Below are 19,413 nucleotides of genomic sequence, written 5' to 3' on the forward strand. Positions count from 1 at the left end.
GAAGTCTCTATATTGTTTACCATATTACTTTGAATATTCGATCGGAATTAGCATGCAAGTATGATTTGAAAACAACATTAACACTATCTAATTCACTGTGAACAATGCTGTACTTTTATAATCACTAATCATTGTCTGCTAATATGATTTTCCTATTTAGAATTTGCAAAGAATATTTTTCTGAAATGATATTATTAAGGAGAATGTCTGAATATCCGAATATAAAACCAACTTTACCTCTATAAGAAAAAGAATAAGGGGAACTGGAAAGGAACATTCCAGGCCTTTAAACCACATGCTGTATTCTACACAAAATCCATTCCAACACCTTTTCAAATCTCTCCCATAAACGGTCAAACTATAGTAAATTATTCGATGTAAATCTCAAAATACATGCAATTTAAAACACATTATTATTTAAAAACAAGTATAACATGTTTTACACAGATACTGTACTGAATGTACTGAAGCCTAACAAGTTAACGTTACTCTGTTAAGCAAATTTCAACAAACGTTATATCATGTAAACGAAATACACACCCTTTGATAAATCTCATGCCACCTTTTTGTCGAGGAGCTGGCCTGTTGCCCTCATTTAATGGCCAAACTCCTGTGCTGGCAAACTTTTTCAGACGTGAAATCCAGTCTGACATGGCTTTATGAGATTTTCCAGACATTTTTTCTCCTAGAAATTAAACGGTTTTAGATTAAAGTATCCAAATTTGAAATACAACACACTAAAACATAAATATGTGCAATTATGAAGATTTTCTTACCTTTTTAAGAAATCATTATCGGAAAAAAGTCCTATACTTTAAACAAAACGATGCTGTGCTCTGTCGAATGATGCTGTTTGTCAAAAATCACTGAAGGTCAAGGAACTTTTTTGACCTCTGACCCGCCTCCAGAGGACCCCGTTTTTTCTTTCGTGTACCTTCGGCTCAGTTCGAAAAATTGATTGACATCTGACTAGCCTGTCTGACTACACACCTAGCGGTGAATCTTGGAAAAGTTCCTTCCCCGGCTTTAACATTGCCTCGACTCTGATTGGTCAAATGTTGAAAATGTTGAGAATTACAGTCAGCGATTGGCTGCAAATGTTGAGATGCTGCACCGTGATTGGCTACAATGTTGGAGCGAATCCCTCTGATTGGCTCTCATCTTCAACATTTGTGAAATATTGATGGACAATCCTTCAGCAGCTGGCGTTCAGGTCGCAGTCTCCCCTGGAGGCGTGGGTTCGAATCCCACTTCTGACAAACTGAACCTGCGGCAGTGCGCTCAGGCTGAAGTCTTTAACTCTCTGCCACCATGTCCGAATGATAGAGTAACACTGACCAAGCGCCGCATCACGCGGGCTTTAATGCAAGTGCACCGAAAGGGGATCAAAAGAATTGTCCTGGGATGGCGTTGATTTTTAAGGTTTGCAGGGCATTTTTTCGTCAAATCCTCGTACAACGTCAAGTCATGACATTTGATAGATCCACGCCCTTGTATAGTTGATCATCCAGTGAGCAGAGAGCCAATGGAGAATGTGCGTAAAAGCAAATCTGAACGTTTCCGCACAGTTTCTAACAGGAGACCCTCCGCTTGTACAGCCATCGTGATAGCCACAGGAGCCTCCGGTTAGGGTGAGAGCACTGTCTTGTGGTGCCATCGCAGAGAGACTGAAAGTCACTTTCCGCAATGTTTTCATTCAATGTTCTACGCTGGTGGAATCACCTTCCCATTCCCACTCGGATTACGGATACACTGGTGTCCTTCAAACGACAGCTAACACCCATCTCTTCGGAGTACACCCGAACCCCGGTGAATATCCCTCTCTCTAAAGAAAACAAAACTCCTACTCCAGCACTAAATTCTCTGAACACAAACAAATTACTTGGAATAAATAGCCCTTTTTCATATGCATTGCCTCGTCTTGTTGAATACCTTCACTATTGTATGTCGCTTTGGACAAAAGTGTTCGCTAGTTGTATGCTTCCGCCCAGTTTCGAACAGGAGACATTTAGCGTGTAATGCAAACATGATAAAAAAACTACACTACGAAAACCAATAGGCCAGTGCTGCTTCAAGTATTTATAGACTTTTTTTATAGAGCTGTCTTGTACGGTCTGCACCGTGGAGGGCCAGCAAACGCACTGGCCACCTGCTCATGCACAACATAAAGCTAAAAGAAATCAGATTCTACGCAAGTTTGCGACACCGCGAGGGGAGGTAAACACTGAGTTAAATTCAAACTTCTAGCCTCACACCGCTCAGCAGAAAGAATCTTTTCAGTGAACGTCAGTACTCAACAGAAGCCTGATTTGACTATTGTCATAAAAGCCAGAGGTTGTTTCCGCCCAGTTTCGAACTGGGGACCTTTCGCGTGTGAGGCGAACGCGATAACCACTACACTACGGAAACCTACAGGCACAACAAGCAGATAAGCCTTTTTGATTGGGTGCCTGTCGACGATCATTGCTAGTGCGGCAGTGGATGCTATTATTTTTTCGCCAAAAGAAGAGCACGGTTTCTGCTCGGTTTCGAACCGAGGACCTTTCGCGTGTTAGGCGAACGTGATGACCACTACACTACAGAAACCCCACAAGTACTTGCACCAGTGAAGTTAGGCCTGCAAGGATAAAACAAGGTGTACGCATTTGTCAATCAAGCGGACAAAGCCAACTCAGCGTGACAAGCTCCCTGCAGGTATTAGGGCCAATTTACAATCCAGGCCCAACACAGCTGTACAGGTCCTTGCAAAATGTCCCCTTTCGTCACATTTGAAGCACCTGAATTCTGGGCGTTCCTTCATCACATTTTCTGAGCTCATGCATAGTCGACAGGTTTTTACCTGATTGGTGTGCATGACTCTAAAGTGCTGTGGCCCTTCCGCCGTCTCGATTTTGGTACTGTATGGTAAGGAGACCGTCTCTTCTGGAAATCTGTTTTTTACAAACCTTGTTCCATCTTCTATGTTTGTGCCTGGATACAATCTTCTTTTAATTTCAGATATGGGGAAAACTCCCCATCCCTCTAGCTTGCTTAAAATTTCTTCATCAGCTAGGTAAACAGGCAGATGCTTGAACGAAACAACATAGTCTGTGTTTTGTAATGTCCGTACTTCAGATTTCACTCCTTTAATTGTCAATCCATTGTCTATTAAAATTTCGGTGTCATCTTCAGTCTCCATTGTTACTTCATACTTCCTTGTTTGTTTGGGTCTCACCGCCAGAATTCTTCCTTCTCCAATCAGCTCCGTGACTGCTTTGATTATATCAAATCTTCTTGCATCTTTTACATTTCTACGTCTACAGTTACTGTTGCTTTCTTTGTGCATACTCTTCTTTGTATCTCTTGCTTATCCTTACCTTTTTCACCTCTTCGTTGGCCGGGCTCTTCATTTTATTTATCTCTTTGTCTGTTGTCAAGTCCATTTTCTTTATCTCTTCGTCTATCATCCAGCCCATTTTCTTTATCCTTTCGTGCAAGTCCCTCCATTTCCATGTCGTTGCCGGATAACCTGTCCATGATTAAAAATAAAACACACAACATAACCACCCTCAAGTCAGCAAAATGCTGCTGTTAGGTGGTTTTTAAAGACAAAAACAAAACAAACCAACAAAGACGCTCAAGGTCAATAAACAAAAAGGTAGACAAACAAAATGGGGAGAGCCTTTCTCTCCTTACTGCTGCCAACTCACTTCCTGTTTGCTCTATAGCGCCCTCAGGGTGGTGTGGCCGTAAGCAATGACAGCTGTCAAGTGTTGGCTTTTGAAACCAGGCGCAGCCCCCGGAGGCGAGCACAGCTTAGCTGCCTGCTGCGCCAATGAGCTGGGCAAGCTGTGAAACACCACATTCCATGTCACGGTACTGCGCTGTGGCTCCCAGGAGACAGCTCCTGCCAAGTTTGCATGTTAGGATGGCCGAGCGGTCCAAGGCGCTGCGTTCAGGTCGCAGTCTCCCCTGGAGGCGTGGGTTCGAATCCCACTTCTGACAAACCGAACCTGCGGCAGTGCGCTCAGGCTGAAGTCTTTAACTCTCTGCCACCATGTCCGAATGATACAGTAACACTGACCAAGCGCTGCATCACGCGGGCTTTAATGCAAGTGCACCGAAAGGGGATCAAAAGAATTGTCCTGGGATGGCGTTGATTTTTAAGGTTTGCAGGGCATTTTTTCGTCAAATCCTCGTACAATGTCAAGTCATGACATTTGACAGATCCACGCCCTTGTATCGTTGATCATCCAGTGAGCAGAGAGCCAATGGAGAATGTGCGTAAAAGCAAATCTGAACGTTTCCGCACAGTTTCTAACAGGAGACCCTCCACTTGTAAAGCCATCGTGATAGCCACAGGAGCCTCCGGTTAGGGTGAGAGCACTGTCTTGTGGTGCCATCGCAGAGAGACTGAAAGTCACTTTCCGCAATGTTTTCATTCAATGTTCTACGCTGGTGGAATCACCTTCCCATTCCCACTCGGATTACGGATACACTGATGTCCTTCAAACGACAGCTAACACCCATCTCTTCGGAGTACACCCGAACCCCGGTGAATATCCCTCTCTCTAAAGAAAACGAAACTCCTACTCCAGCACTAAATTCTCTGAACACAAACAAATTACTTGGAATAAATAGCCCTTTTTCATATGCATTGCCTCGTCTTGTTGAATACCTCCACTATTGTATGTCGCTTTGGACAAAAGTGTTCGCTAGTTGTATGCTTCCGCCCAGTTTCGAACAGGAGACATTTAGCGTGTAATGCAAACATGATAAAAAAACTACACTACGAAAACCAATAGGCCAGTGCTGCTTCAAGTATTTATAGACTTTTTTTATAGAGCTGTCTTGTACGGTCTGCACCGTGGAGGGCCAGCAAACGAACTGGCCACCTGCTCATGCACAACATAAAGCTAAAAGAAATCAGATTCTACGCAAGTTTGCGACACCGCGAGGGGAGGTAAACACTGAGTTAAATTCAAACTTCTAGCCTCACAACGCTCAGCGGAAAGAATCTTTTCAGTGAACGTCAGTACTCAACAGAAGCCTGATTTGACTATTGTCATAAAAGCCAGAGGTTGTTTCCGCCCAGTTTCAAACTGGGGACCTTTCGCGTGTGAGGCGAACGCGATAACCACTACACTACGGAAACCTATAGGCACAACAAGCAGATAAGCCTTTTTGATTGGGTGCCTGTCGACGATCATTGCTAGTGCGGCAGTGGATGCTATTATTTTTTCGCCAAAAGAAGAACACTGTTTCTGCTCGGTTTCGAACCGAGGACCTTTCGCGTGTTAGGCGAACGTGATGACCACTACACTACAGAAACCCCACAAGTACTTGCACCAGCGAAGTTAGGCCTGCAAGGATAAAACAAGGTGTACGCGTTTGTCAATCAAGCGGACAAAGCCAACTCAGCGTGACAAGCTCCCTGCAGGTATTAGGGCCAATTTACAATCCAGGCCCAACACAGCTGTACAGGTCCTTGCAAAATGTCCCCTTTCGTCACATTTGAAGCACCTGAATTCTGGGCGTTCCTTCATCACATTTTCTGAGCTCATGCATAGTCGACAGGTTTTTACCTGATTGGTGTGCATGACTCTAAAGTGCTGTGGCCCTTCCGCCGTCTCGATTTTGGTACTGTATGGTAAGGAGACCGTCTCTTCTGGAAATCTGTTTTTTACAAACCTTGTTCCATCTTCTATGTTTGTGCCTGGATACAATCTTCTTTTAATTTCAGATATGGGGAAAACTCCCCATCCCTCTAGCTTGCTTAAAATTTCTTCATCAGCTAGGTAAACAGGCAGATGCTTGAACGAAACAACATAGTCTGTGTTTTGTAACGTCCTTACTTCAGATTTCACTCCTTTAATTGTCAATCCATTGTCTATTAAAATTTCGGTGTCATCTTCAGTCTCCATTGTTACTTCATACTCCCTTGTTTGTTTGGGTCTCACCGCCAGAATTCTTCCTTCTCCAATCAGCTCCGTGACTGCTTTGATTATATCAAATCTTCTTGCATCTTTTACATTTCTACGTCTACAGTTACTGTTGCTTTCTTTGTGCATACTCTTCTTTGTATCTCTTGCTTATCCTTACCTTTTTCACCTCTTCGTTGGCCGGGCTCTTCATTTTATTTATCTCTTTGTCTGTTGTCAAGTCCATTTTCTTTATCTCTTCGTCTATCATCCAGCCCATTTTCTTTATCCTTTCGTGCAAGTCCCTCCATTTCCATGTCGTTGCCGGGTAATCTGTCCATGATTAAAAATAAAACACACAACATAACCACCCTCAAGTCAGCAAAATGCTGCTGTTAGGTGGTTTTTAAAGACAAAAAGAAAACAAACAAACAAAAACACTCAAGGTCAATAAACAAAAAGGTAGACAAACAAAATGGGGAGAGCCTTTCTCTCCTTACTGCTGCCAACTCACTTCCTGTTTGCTCTATAGCCCCCTCAGGGTGGTGTGGCCGTAAGCAATGACAGCTGTCAAGTGTTGGCTATTGAAACTAGGCGCAGCCCCAGGAGGCGAGCACAGATTAGCTGCCTGCAGCGCCAATGAGTGAGAATAGACGGAGCTGGGCAAGCTGTGAAGCACCAGATTCCATGTACTGCGGTGTGGCTCCCAGGAGACAGCTCCTGCCAAGCTTGCATGTCAGGATGGCCGAGCGGTCTAAGGCGCTGCGTTCAGATCGCAGTCTCCCCTGGAGGCGTGGGTTCGAATCCCACTTCTGACAAACCGAGCCTGCGGCAGTGCGCTCAGGCTGAATTCTTTAACTCTCTGCCCCCATGTCCGAATGATACAGTAACACTGACAAAGTGCCGCATCACGCAGGCTTTTATGCAAGTGTACTGAAAGGGGATCAAAAGAATTGTCCTGGGATAGTGTTGCTTTTTAAGGTTTGCAGGGCATTTTTTTCGTCAAATCCTCGTACAACGTCAAGTCATGACATTTGACAGATCCATGCCCTTGTATCGTGGATCATCCAGTGAGCAGAGAGCCAATTGAGAATGTGCGTAAAAGCAAATCTGAATGTTTCCGCCCAGTTGCTAACAGGAGACTCTCCGCTTGTAAAGCCATCGTGATAACCACAGGAGCCTCCGGTTAGGGTGAGAGCACTGTCTTGTGGTGCCAGCGCAGAGAGACGGAAAGTCACTTTCCACAATGTTTTCATTCAATGTTCTACGCTGGTGGAATCACCTTCCCATTCCCAGTCGGATTACGGATACACTGGTGTCCTTCAAACGACAGCTAACACCCATCTCTTCAGAGTACACCCGAACCCCGGTGAATATCCCTCTCTCTAAAGAAAACGAAACTCCTACTCCAGCACTAAATTCTCTGAGCACAAACAAATTACTTGGAATAAATAGCCCTTTTTCGTATGCATTGCCTCGTCTTGTTGAATACCTCCACTATTGTATGTCGCTTTGGACAAAAGTGTCCGCTAATTGTATGCTTCCGCCCAGTTTCGAACAGGAGACCTTTAGCGTGTAATGCAAACATGATAAACACTACACTACGGAAACCAATAGGCCAGTGCTGCTTCAAGTATTTATAGTCTTTTTTTTATAGAGCTGTCTTGTACGGTCTGCACCGTGAAGGGCCAGCAAACGCACTGGCCACCTGCTCATGCACAACACAAAGCTAAAAGAAATCAGATTCTACGCAAGTTTGCGACACCGCGAGGGGCGGTAAACACTGAGTTAAATTCAAACTTCTAGCCTCACACCGCTCTGCAGAAAGAATGTTTTTAGTGAACGTCAGTACTCAACAGAAGCCTGATTTGACAATTGTCATAAAAGCCAGAGGTTGTTTCCGCCCAGTTTCGAACTGGGGACCTTTCGCGTGTGAGGCGAACGTGATAACCACTACACTACGGAAACCTTCAGGCAAATCGAGCTGATAACCCTTTTTGATTGGGTGCCTGTCGACGATCATTGCTGGTGCGGCAGTGGATGCTATTATTTTCTCGCCAAAAGAAGAGCACGGTTTCTGCTCGGTTTCAAACCGAGGACCTATCGCGTGTTAGGCGAACGTGATGACCACTACACTACAGAAACCCCACAAGTGCTTTCACCAGCGAAGTTAGGCCTGCAAGGATAAAACAAGGCGTACGCGTTGGTCAATCGAGCGGACAAAGCCAACTCAGCGTGACAAGCTCCCTGCAGGTATTAGGGCCAATTTACAATCCGGGCCCGACACAGCTGTACAGGTCCTTGCGAAATGTCCCCTTTCGTCACATTTGAAGCACCTGAATTCTGGGCGTTCCTTCATCACATATTCTGAGCTCATGCATAGTCGACAGGTTTTTACCTGATTGGTGTGCATGACTCTAAAGTGCTGTGGCGCTTCCGCCGTCTCGATTTTGGTACTGTATGGTAAGGAGACCATCTCTTCCGGAAATCTGTTTTTTACAAACCTTGTTCCATCTTCTATGTTTGTGCCAGGATACAATCTTCTTTTAATTTTAGATATGGGGAAAACTGCCCATCTCTCTAGCTTGCTTAAAATTTCTTCATTTGCTAGGTAAACAGGCAGATGCTTGAACGAAACAACATAGTCTCTGTTTTGTAACCTCCGTACTTCAGATTTCACTCCTTTAATTGTCAATCCATTGTCTATTAAAATTTCGGTGTCATCTTCAGTCTCCATTGTTACTTCATACTCCCTTGGTTTGTTTGGGTCTCACCGCCAGCATTCTTCCTTCTCCAATCAGCTCCGTGACTGCTTTGGTTATATCAAATCTTCTTGCATCTTTTACATTTTCTACTTCTACAGTTACTGTTGCTTCCTTTGTGCATACTCTTCTTTGTACCTCTTGCTTATCCTTACCTTTCTCACCTCTTCGTTGGCCGGGCTCTTCATTTTATTTATCTCTTTGTCTGTTGTCAAGTCCATTTTCTTTACCTCTTCGTCTATTATCCAGCCCATTTTCTTTATCCTTTCTTGCAAGTCCCTCCATTTCCATGTCGTTGCCGGGGAATCTGTCCATGATTAAAAATAAAACACACTACATAACCACCCTTCAGTCAGCAAAATGCTGCTGTTGAAGATTTCTATTCTCTCAGTGTGAAGTATTTTCTAAGTGTAAAGCAGTTAATTTTCTCTTCACAAAATGTATGTAGTCTTTGCAGCAAACATGCCAGCGTGTGTTAAAAATACAGTGATATGTCTGTGTAAGATGAGAGTGCCTGCACAGAAGCAACACTAGGAGAAGGCTGAGTGACTGATTGTGTAGAATATCTGAATATGTAAAGCACTGATTATATAGGTTAAATACTTCTATGAAGCTATATGTGTCAGAAGTTAGAATGAGTAACATATTATCAAGTGATTATGCTTTCATGACAATGTATGTAAACACTTAATCCTTTTGCATAAGTTGCATCTATACTTTGCTGACATAGACCTGTAACATCTCTGCTGACATGAGCTAGTGGGCTGAGAGCCAAGAATAGCAGGACTCCTTAGACTAGAAACCTATTCAAAAATGGTCAAGAGTTAAAAAGAGACTTAGGGGTGTGTCAAATAATCCTGTATAAAAATTGTAACAAACACAGATACTTCAGAAGGTGCAGGAGAGACTTCAGAAGGAGCAGGAGAGACTTTGGAAGGTGTCCAGGAGAGACTTCAGAATGCTCTGGGGTCTGCTCTGCTCTTTCTCGGCTTTATTATGGAGAATAAAGTCTATTTTCTGATATTCAAAACCTCTGGTCTGATAATTTCTAATTGATAAGTCAAAATTTACGACAAATGGCGCCCAACGTGGGGCTGGAAAGAGACAAACGGGTGACACTGGACATGCTGGGGCTTGGAGGAAAAACACAAATATGTGGCCACGATAAAAAACGGTAAGCAATTTTAAGCTTATACGTTTGTGTTTTTTCTACCAAGGACCTGCTTGTAATGGTAAAAAGTCACTTGAACTGTTTCTCCAGCTATAACGAACTACAAGTAAAACTAAAAAGTAAAGATATGAAAGGAAAACAAAGGGGTTTTGAATACCAGAAGAAAATAACAATTTGCATGCAAATGATCTGTGTTTTCCTAAGAGGGCCTTGACGGATAGGATAAACGTTAACTAGTAACTGCTACTCATGTTTGGGAAATTTTTTAATATTATGAAGAATATGCATAGAGCATTTTTAAGTTAAGAGGAAGCAGATTAATAAAGTAGAGAGAAGCGCGCAAAGACCTCGGAGTACCCGTTCTGTTTTAATAATAATAAATATTAATATAGCTGCAAGCAGCAATTAACGGGGGTCAAGCGGTTTAGCAGGGTAAGGTCATATAGCAGTTAGGACGCCTGTAAGTAGTTTATTCGACAACGAAATATACGATTACAGTGTTAGAGTTTATAGATTGAGCTAACAAATGTTTGATTAAACACTCCAGAAAAGCAACTTCGATTTTTACATATTGGCAAATTTTTTATGAACATTTCGAGTGACCGATTTTATGTCAAAGTGACCAGTATACGCAGCCCTATGATATAATGTGTAGATCGAGTCATGGCACCTTAGACAAAGACACAACATGTCAAATTTTAAGTTAATCAGATAAATGGTTACTCGGATACAGTGATTTTACAATGTATAGCGCCACCATGTGGCCAATGTCTACGGGTTTCATGCTATGACCTCTGATTAACCTCTTGCATATGTGTAACAAGTCTGGTGTAAATATTTTTAAATCCATTTTTGAGTTATGGCTATTTTAGCTCTTCTTAATGAAAATGACAAAACTATATAACTATATAAACTTAAAATTTTGTGTTTTATTAAAAGAATAAAAAAATCTACAGAGTAAAAAGTGTGACAAGCTTTGACAAAATTTGATCTTAAATGCATGAACTGTGTTCATGCCATGTCAATTTGGGATTCAGAATGCATTACATCACATTCTTTGCTACAGAGCAGTAAAATAAACAATAAGTGGTCTGTTACTTCCATCTAGTGGCCACAGTTGTGATTTTCTTTACACATGTTTTAAAACAAGGTGTTTAATTATAGAACCAGTTTTGCCTATTAGAATTATTATGAAGAGGTTAACTGGGACCAAATTAGAGGTTTAATGCATAACAGTGTTTACATCATGTCAAAATGTGATTCAGAATTATCCTAAATGCAATTTCCCTCACTTTAAAAACTCCAAAAATGTAAAACAACAAAGGTATGCAAATGTTATGAACAATAAATAAGTGGTCTTGTTGTGACATCTAGTGGTTAGAAATGGTATGTGACAGTTAAAAGTCTGTGTTATAGTGGCTAAAATGATAGAATATTAAAAATATATGTTTTTGAGACCTTTAAACATCCAAGATGGACAAAAAAATTAACTTGTAAATCATTTCAGTGATAAGTGTGTAAATGAAGCACATTTACTGCATTTTTAAGCCATTTTAGCATATTTTTAGGACCATTTCTAATATTATAGCGCCACCTACTGCCCGATCTCCACAAAATTTTGCATGTTCCTTCACATTTATATGGCACATGTGCTCACCAATTTCTGTGATGTTTTGAGTTTTCCTTATTGGTTTACAGGCATGTAGGTTTGTGTAGACACGCCCCTTTTGTTAATGAGCCTGTTACAGCTATCAGAAGTGAAAAGTTCAACATTTTTTGGATAATTATTGATCTGCTCAGTCCAGAGATTCTAACAACACTGGTTTCGTTGCGATTGAGCTAAAAACCAGGGACTAGTTCGCAAAAGTATGTTTTGTTTATATTGATGTTTTTTTAATGAACAGTTTGAGTAACAGCAGTGGTTTTAGTGTCAAACTATTCAGTATGAGCAGACCTATCATATGATATGTAGATTAAGTGTTTTTTGTGAAATAGTGTGTAAATGAAGCAAATTTACTTTATTTTTAAGCGATTTAGCATTATTTAAAGACTATTTTTGCTATTGTAGCGCCACCTATGGTTTGAGCTTCACAAAATTTTGCATGTTTATTCGCATTGATATGCCACATGTGCTCACCAATTTCTGTGGTGTTTTGAGTTTTCCTTATTGGTTTACAGGCATGTAGGTTCGTGTGGACACGCCCCTTTTGTAAATGAGCCTGTTACAGCTAGCCAAAGTGAAAAGTTCCACTTTTTTTTGATAATTATTGATCTACACAGTCCAGAGATTCTAACAACAATTGTTTCGTCGCGATTAAACTAAAAACCAGGGACTAGTTCGCAAAAGTAGGTTTTTCCTATATTGATGAATATTTAACGAACGGTGTAAGTGACAGCAGTGGTTTGAGTGTCAAACTGTTCGGTATGAGCAGGCCTATCATATGATATGTATTTTGTCTGGTTGCGCAAAAGGTTGTGTGATACACAACCCATTACACACTAAAAATACGTAAAATCGCCCCCTAGTGGCCGATTTCTTTCAAAATTCTTACAGACCTCTAGGACCATGAGTCGAACATGCCCAGTGAGTTTCGTTTTGATCACTCATCGTTAACCTTGTTAAATGGCTGCTCAATTTTAATTGGCCAATGGCGGCCATGTTTTTTGAGATATGCCAATGTTCTTATAGTATGTTATGACAACTTGGTCAAAGACACTGCATGCCAAATTTCAAGCTGATCGGACTAACAGTCACAAGGTTAGGGTCATTTTATGGTTTTTAAGCTTTATAGCGCCACCATGTGGCCAAAGTCCGCTGATTTTGCACTGTCGCCTTAAATTGAGCTTATACATGTGTGTACCAATTTTGGTGATGATATCTCATTCCGTTCAAAAGTTATAGCTCCAATTAGCATTTAGCTTCAATTAGCATCGAACATTGTTGTGTACTGATTCGCGTGAGAATAAAAATGTCAACTTTTTTTTGATAATTATTGATATTCAGTGTCTAGAGAACATTTGAGAGCTGGTTTGGTTCAGATTGAGTGAAAAACCTAGGACTAGTTCGCAAAAGTAGGTTTCGGACAAATGGCGATGTAGCGGGAAAACGGTGCGCCGTAGAGCAAAAAGTGCAGCTGTGCACTTTTGTTCGGGTTAACCCAAGGATTCAAAAAATGTTAAGTTTTTGAGTCTACGACAAACGGTGAACGAATAGCGGCCAAAAATGTCCAAAAAGTGGGTTTTTAACGCCATAGCGCCACCTATGGTCCGATTTGGCTGATCTTTGGTGAGAACGTAGTGTACCGGGGTACTACCATCTGGCCAAGTTTCAGCTCCCTCGGCCTTACGGTTTGGGCTGGGCAATAGTGACTTCGGCAGAATAATAATAATAATAAAAATCCTAACAAATACAATAGGGTTTCAGCGCTACGCGCTTGACCCCCTAATTATTCAGGAGGCTGGGGGAAAAAAGGCACAAATCCTGTAAAATGCTATTTTTACTGAAGGACAGTAAAGACTGGAGCAGAAGTAACAGGTCACTCAAGAGGAGTGTAGTGGAGAATTCTGTGGTTACAGCTCTAAGGTTAGAGGCTGTTCGGACAGGTCACTCAAGAGGAGTGAGGTGTATTTATGTAATTGTAAGTATTTGTGTATTTGTCTGTGTTGCTGGGGTGCTTAGAAGCTATCACCTTTGATCTAGAGAGACTAGAATAGAGGTGAGGTTCAGGTTACACAGTGTAAGAGATAGGTTAGAATGAGTGAGAAGTATGATTGTGTTTAGAAGTATGGTTGCAATAAGAGTGAGTTTAAAAGAATTATCGTTTTATATTATAATATAAAAGAAGGACTGCATATGTTGTGTGATTTAAGAACAATAAGATAGAGAGTGATGCAGTTTAGGGAAGATATTGTGATACAGAGGAGGATTAAGCCTCATAAAATTAATTGAGATCATATTGCATTTGAAAGACACAGACTAAAAACAAGAATATACTAGTTAAACATTTTTCTGAATAATCTCTGTGTGTTTGAAGTGTTTTTAAGTATGAACTAGGCAGAGAGGTGACTGAAATTCCTGACATGCCGACAGTCTGGAAGAAGGTCTGCTTCAGGAGTGGTAAGAATCTGTCTATTTTAAGAACAAAAGTTTCACAGGACAGATAGAAGCTAAAGAGTAAAGATATATTATAAGGTATTAAATAAATAGAAATATTATAAAGTAATGTAATAAGATAAATAAAATAACAAAAATATTAATGAAATAAGATTAGAATAAGAATAAGATTAAAAAAATAAAAAGTGTTATTAAAAATGCAACTGAAAGCTATACTAATAAATATTAAGAAATAAAAAATTGAAGCATGGAAATATCTACATATGGAGATTAATAGTTATATTGATCAGGAAATAAATTTACTAAATCAGTATGAATAAAAATAGATAAGTTAATGATTTGAGTAAATAAAGAATTAGAAGAGAAAACTTTAATGAATATGGATTTATTGAAGAGTTAATGATCAAATGTTTAAGGAAAATAAGTCCAAAGGAAAATGAATTAGGAAAAGCTAAGAGATAAAAATGTTAACTTTTGAAAAGGAAAAGAAGCATAGGAAAATGTAGAAAAAAGAAGTCCAAACATTGTTTAATAGAATAAAGAGATGATATTTAAAAATATATATATTAAAGCGATAAAATAAAAATTAGAAGAAAAAAAAACAGTAACATTTTGAAGAAAACAAGATTTGGCTTTAAAAGATAAAATTATGTTTAAGTGCAATAAAAAATTGTTGTGGAGTAAGTTGACTGTTGTCATCTGTTTTAAAGTCAGCTACAGGCTGTCATCTGAGCCAACAGCTATTTGTAGTAAAAGCAGTGAGTCAGATATAAAGCAAAGACACTGAGGAGAAATGAAAGAACATCATAGTGAGTTCAAAAATTATATAGTTAATAATTTATGTACCTAAAAATTAATTTAAAATTAAAAATTGCATTTCAGATAGGAAAAATGCTTAAAGTAAACAAACATGTAGAGTTAACATAGTACTATGAACTCTAAGCTATTGCAGTAAGGATTTTGAACAGTTATATCAGATGTAAGCACCATGTAGTGCTGGTGAATTAAAAACAGAAATGTTAGAGAAATTAAAATAATGTAAGAGGTAATGTAACTAGTGAGGAAGCACTGGAATAAATTAGGAAAAATAAGTGAAGCACAATCTGAAGCCAAAGAAATTAATTATAAGAACATTTAACAAATAGAAAATTAAGCATATTTACATTTGATAAAAATGATTGAGAATTAGAAAAAATAAGTTGTTAAACAGCAAATAAAAATAGATAAATAAATTAATTAATTAATAAAAGAAATGGATAAAAGGAGTCTTTATTTGATGAAGGAAAAAATGGGGAAAAAAAAAGAGTCATGAGCTAAATTCTATATATATTAATTAAGAGGACATAGGGATGAACTTTGGGGGACTGTAGTCTCGTACCTACCAGACATCTCTGAGTACACTGGCAAATGGAAAGGTGTGTGAAAAAACACAAAGAGCAAAATGGCTGTGGACACTTGTGACATGAACTTTTTGCCCAAGATTTACTGAGGACTGAAAAAGCTACATTTGTTCAGAGACATTCAAAAGAGACACTAACAAGAGACTGATGAACTGTTCAAAGAGAAAAAACGCTCCACCAGAACTTTACATCAGCTGAGTCAAAGAAAGAAGCCAGCCCAAAGAGAGAGGGGGAAACACTGTGCCCTGATATGAAGGAATTTCAGGACACCACAGAAAAGACTAGCACCATCTGTGAACTAGTTGTCTTAGGTTGCGAGGGGGGATAGTCTGACAGTCCATCTCAAAGTAGCTTCTATAGTCCAAATTCAGTTAAAGCATTACAGAAGGAAAATTAAGAACAAAAGTGTAGCTACCCATTCTTGTATCAAATCAGACTCCTGTCAATTTGAGAGAAATTATTATCATGCAAATTTTTAAGTAAGAAAAAGTGTTATAAGGTAATTTCAAGGTGAAAACTTTAAATGATGAAATTATATATTATGATGAATGGTAAATAATTTGAGTTTAAGTTTCAGTAGGCTTAATAAAAGTTCCTTAAACATAGAATGATAAATTACAATGCAGGGTGGTAACTAAAGAAAAAGAAAAAGCTTTTGATAAGGCAATAAATAATTTGGAGAATAAATAAGAATATAACTAAGTATTTAAATTAAAATTAAGTAAAGTATCTTAACATAATCTTATTGTGAATGGCCTAAATCAAGATTGGATATTGAAAACTGGAAAGAGATTCAAATTTAGAAAAATGATTTACATTTAAAGGGAAGATTGAAATAACAATTGAAATAAATTCATAAGATATGGTAAGGTCAAAAAGTAACAGTTCTAAATTACTATAAAACAAATTGAAGGAGAAAAGTGTTTAAGAAAAAGATATTGTTTCACATGAAAACATATGTGAAGAATAATTAGAAAAAAATATTAAGGAATAATAATTAAAACAGAGCAAAGAGAAATTTACAAAGCATACAGTAAGTTTTAGTCAGCTGATAAAAAAGTGCATCAAAATTGTATAAACAACTAGTTTAATGGGAATGCCTTAGGAAATAATTATGAGCCAAAAGAAAATAACTCAAAGACAAAAAAGGAATTAATATATAGATCAGAAAATAAATTAGCAAAGAAAGAAGTGTCAAATTCCAACTAAATGATTGTCATTACAGGACTGAGATGCAGATGAAATCAGCCAGCACAGTGAGGGTTAAAATGGATTAGATGCAGATCTGTCCAGAAAGAAAACCACTAAATGCTGAAATAGGTATAAAACTCTATTGAAAAGTGTAAAAATATAAGAGCACTAATAGAAACATCTAGATACTGTAATATGCAATCTGTCCTAGACATTTATTTTTAAATTGAAATTTAAAGTAGTAATAAATGTATAAATGACTAATAATTTTTGATGGAATTTAAAGACAATAATTACATATGAAGACAAAACAAGAGTTAGGTTATGATTTAAGAGTAATCTATGGGAGAAGATTTTCCAGCAAAAGTTAATATTGTATGTAAATATATGTTCTTTTGGATGATAAATATTTTAAGTGGTTTGATTTCTATTGAATTAATTTTAGGTAACTACCAGAGGAGGGTAGAAACTTGTTTGTACTTATGTAGGCTGATGACTAGCAAATACTGTATACACCAGAATGCATAAAGGGTTATAATAAGGGAGAAGATCTTAGGATAGACACTGTCGCAATATGTGGATGATTAAATTGTCTACAGCTTCACAAAGATCTAGTTCAATTAAAAGACTTGACTGGAGACCATTGCTCCAAACAGTGAGATATGATGACTGTTTTTAGTGCTGAATGGATAGAGATTTATTCTGTAAACAAGCACAGTTGAGAAACTATAATGAGTAGATGATTAGAGGTAGCATCAGGAGCAGATTATGAAGCAGGTATAGTTAATACATCTGTGACAAGAGAAGTACTTCCTAAATTTCTAAATGCCTTCAGAAATAAGTTCATAAAGGGTTTGAATTCATAAAGTATTCATGAAGTTAATAAGTGATCAATAAATAAAAACATCTAAAGGAGTATGAAAAATTTGTGAATAAAGCAAAAGAGAGAATAATTGTATTATGCTCAATTACCAGAATTGGCTGAAAGAGATGAAGATGATCCATCAAGACCAACGCTCAATGAAATATGTGAAAATAATAAACTTAATGGGATTAATTTGCTAACAAGTGCATTGGTGAATGATGGCATGGAAACTAACAGAAACAGACATCTAACACTGCAACGCATGAACTGCTATTGGGTCGACCCTTGAAAGAAACCTTGCAAGAAACCGCATGACCCTTGCAAGAAACCACATGAAACTTTGCATAAAACCTTGCATATAATTTCACCTATAACCTTGCACATAACCTCTTGGAATGGTTTGCAAAGATGTCAAATGCAGTAGGGACTTTAATAAAGAAACAAATAATTGCCATGTGCAAAGCGATATCTGTGCAGGAAACCAGAAAGGAGCCATGGGAGAGAGCAGTGATACAAGGTCCAACTGGTCTAGGTGATTGAGTCTATCTGAGGATGCTCTGGTGAGCTCAGGAGGAAAGGACCATATCTGGATGAGGGCAAATCCAACAGCTGCCAAAGTGGATGCCATTGATGGGGTACCAATGCCCCAAGGGAGCGAAAGGAAACATCTCCAGCAAGGGAAAGCTGACCGGAAACAGAGGAGCCTGAATTTTCCAAAGCTCTAAACTACGAAGTTCAACTTGTGGAAGGAGAAGTTTATCAGAACAAAGTAAAGAGTGATTCTGATAATATGCCTGAATACCACATACAGCAGTGCCACAAGTCAAGGGATGATGAATGCACAACTACAGATTTCAGAACTCAGACTCTCAACCACACATCTCCATTAACATCTTTTTAAAGTCAAGTGAAGATGCTGATAGCTTAGAAGAAGAGAAACAAGGATGACCAAAGATCAAGATCAACATTTGATGCTTTTTATGTTTGCATATTGATTTTGTTTGCATATTGCTTTTATGGTACCTATATATAATATCACTTCAGTATATTCTACATGAGTGTGAAAACCAGCAGCTAGGACTGAACCAACTGAATACTTATGCTTAAAATATTGTTGTCTTTGATGTGTTAAGAGAAAAAACAGAGTACAGTCTTTTACTTCCTTCAAATCAAGAGGGAAGATGTTTGGCTGGACTTCTGTCAAAGTACAGTGGCATAATCTAGTCAATTGATAACAGCTATGTGGCTTATATCAGTCACTAGATAGAGGTAATTAAGAGAACTGGATTATGAAATTGCACTTTGGGTTAAAAGACAATAATATTAAGACTAAAGTCTTAAGAGGAGGGATTGAAGAAGATTTCTATTCTCTCAGTGTGTAGTATTTTCTAAGTGTAAAGCAGTTAATTTTCTCTTCTCAAAATGTATGTAGTGTTTGCAGCAAACATGCCAGCATGTGTTAAAAATACTGTGTAATATGAGTATGCCTGCACAGAAGCAACACTAGGAGAAGGCTATTACTGAATGGCTGATTGTGTAGAATAACTGAATATGTAAAGCACTGATTATATTTGTTAAATACTTGTATGAAGCTATATGTGGCAGAAGTTAGAATGAGTAACATATTATCAAGTTATTATCCTATCATAACAATGTATGTAAACCCTTAGTTCCTTTGCATAAGTTGTATCTATACTTTGCTGACATAGACCTGTAACATCTCTGTTGACATGAGCTGGTGGGCTGAGAGTCAAGAATAGCAGGACCCCTTAGACTAGAAAACCTATTCAAAAATGGTCAAGAGTTAAAAAGAGACACAAAGGGGTGTGTCATAATTACCTGTATAAAGATTATGGAGAACACAGATAATTTAGAAGGTGTCCCGGAGAGACTTCAGAATGCTCTGGGGTCTGCTCTGCTCTTTCTCGGCTTTATTATGGAGAATAAAGTCTATTTTCTGATATTCAAAACCTCCGGTCTGATAATTTCTAATTGATGAAAAGTCGAATT

General features: G+C 38.7%; 1 protein-coding gene and 5 non-coding genes across 7 annotated transcripts in view; 2 read left to right on the forward strand and 4 right to left on the reverse strand.

Annotated features, from left to right (window-relative positions):
• si:dkey-220a11.5 overlaps nt 1-19,413 on the forward strand; it is a 765,979-nt gene that overhangs the window by 590,004 nt on the left and 156,562 nt on the right. The window lies entirely within an intron of this gene.
• The window catches only part of LOC141381532 (uncharacterized), a 400,463-nt gene that overhangs the window by 149,554 nt on the left and 231,496 nt on the right, over nt 1-19,413 (reverse strand). The window lies entirely within an intron of this gene.
• Nucleotides 2,337-2,409, reverse strand: trnav-cac (transfer RNA valine (anticodon CAC)). The gene has a single exon. It is a non-coding gene; the product is annotated as a tRNA-Val (tRNA).
• On the reverse strand, nt 5,239-5,311 carry trnav-aac (transfer RNA valine (anticodon AAC)). The gene has a single exon. It is a non-coding gene; the product is annotated as a tRNA-Val (tRNA).
• Nucleotides 6,636-6,718, forward strand: trnal-cag (transfer RNA leucine (anticodon CAG)). Its single transcript has one exon. It is a non-coding gene; the product is annotated as a tRNA-Leu (tRNA).
• Nucleotides 7,796-7,868, reverse strand: trnav-cac (transfer RNA valine (anticodon CAC)). The gene has a single exon. It is a non-coding gene; the product is annotated as a tRNA-Val (tRNA).

The sequence above is a fragment of the Danio rerio genome, chromosome 4 (genome assembly GCF_052040795.2).
Source record: "Danio rerio strain M-AB ecotype USA chromosome 4, GRCz13ab, whole genome shotgun sequence".
In the NCBI taxonomy this organism is placed as follows: domain Eukaryota; kingdom Metazoa; phylum Chordata; class Actinopteri; order Cypriniformes; family Danionidae; genus Danio; species Danio rerio.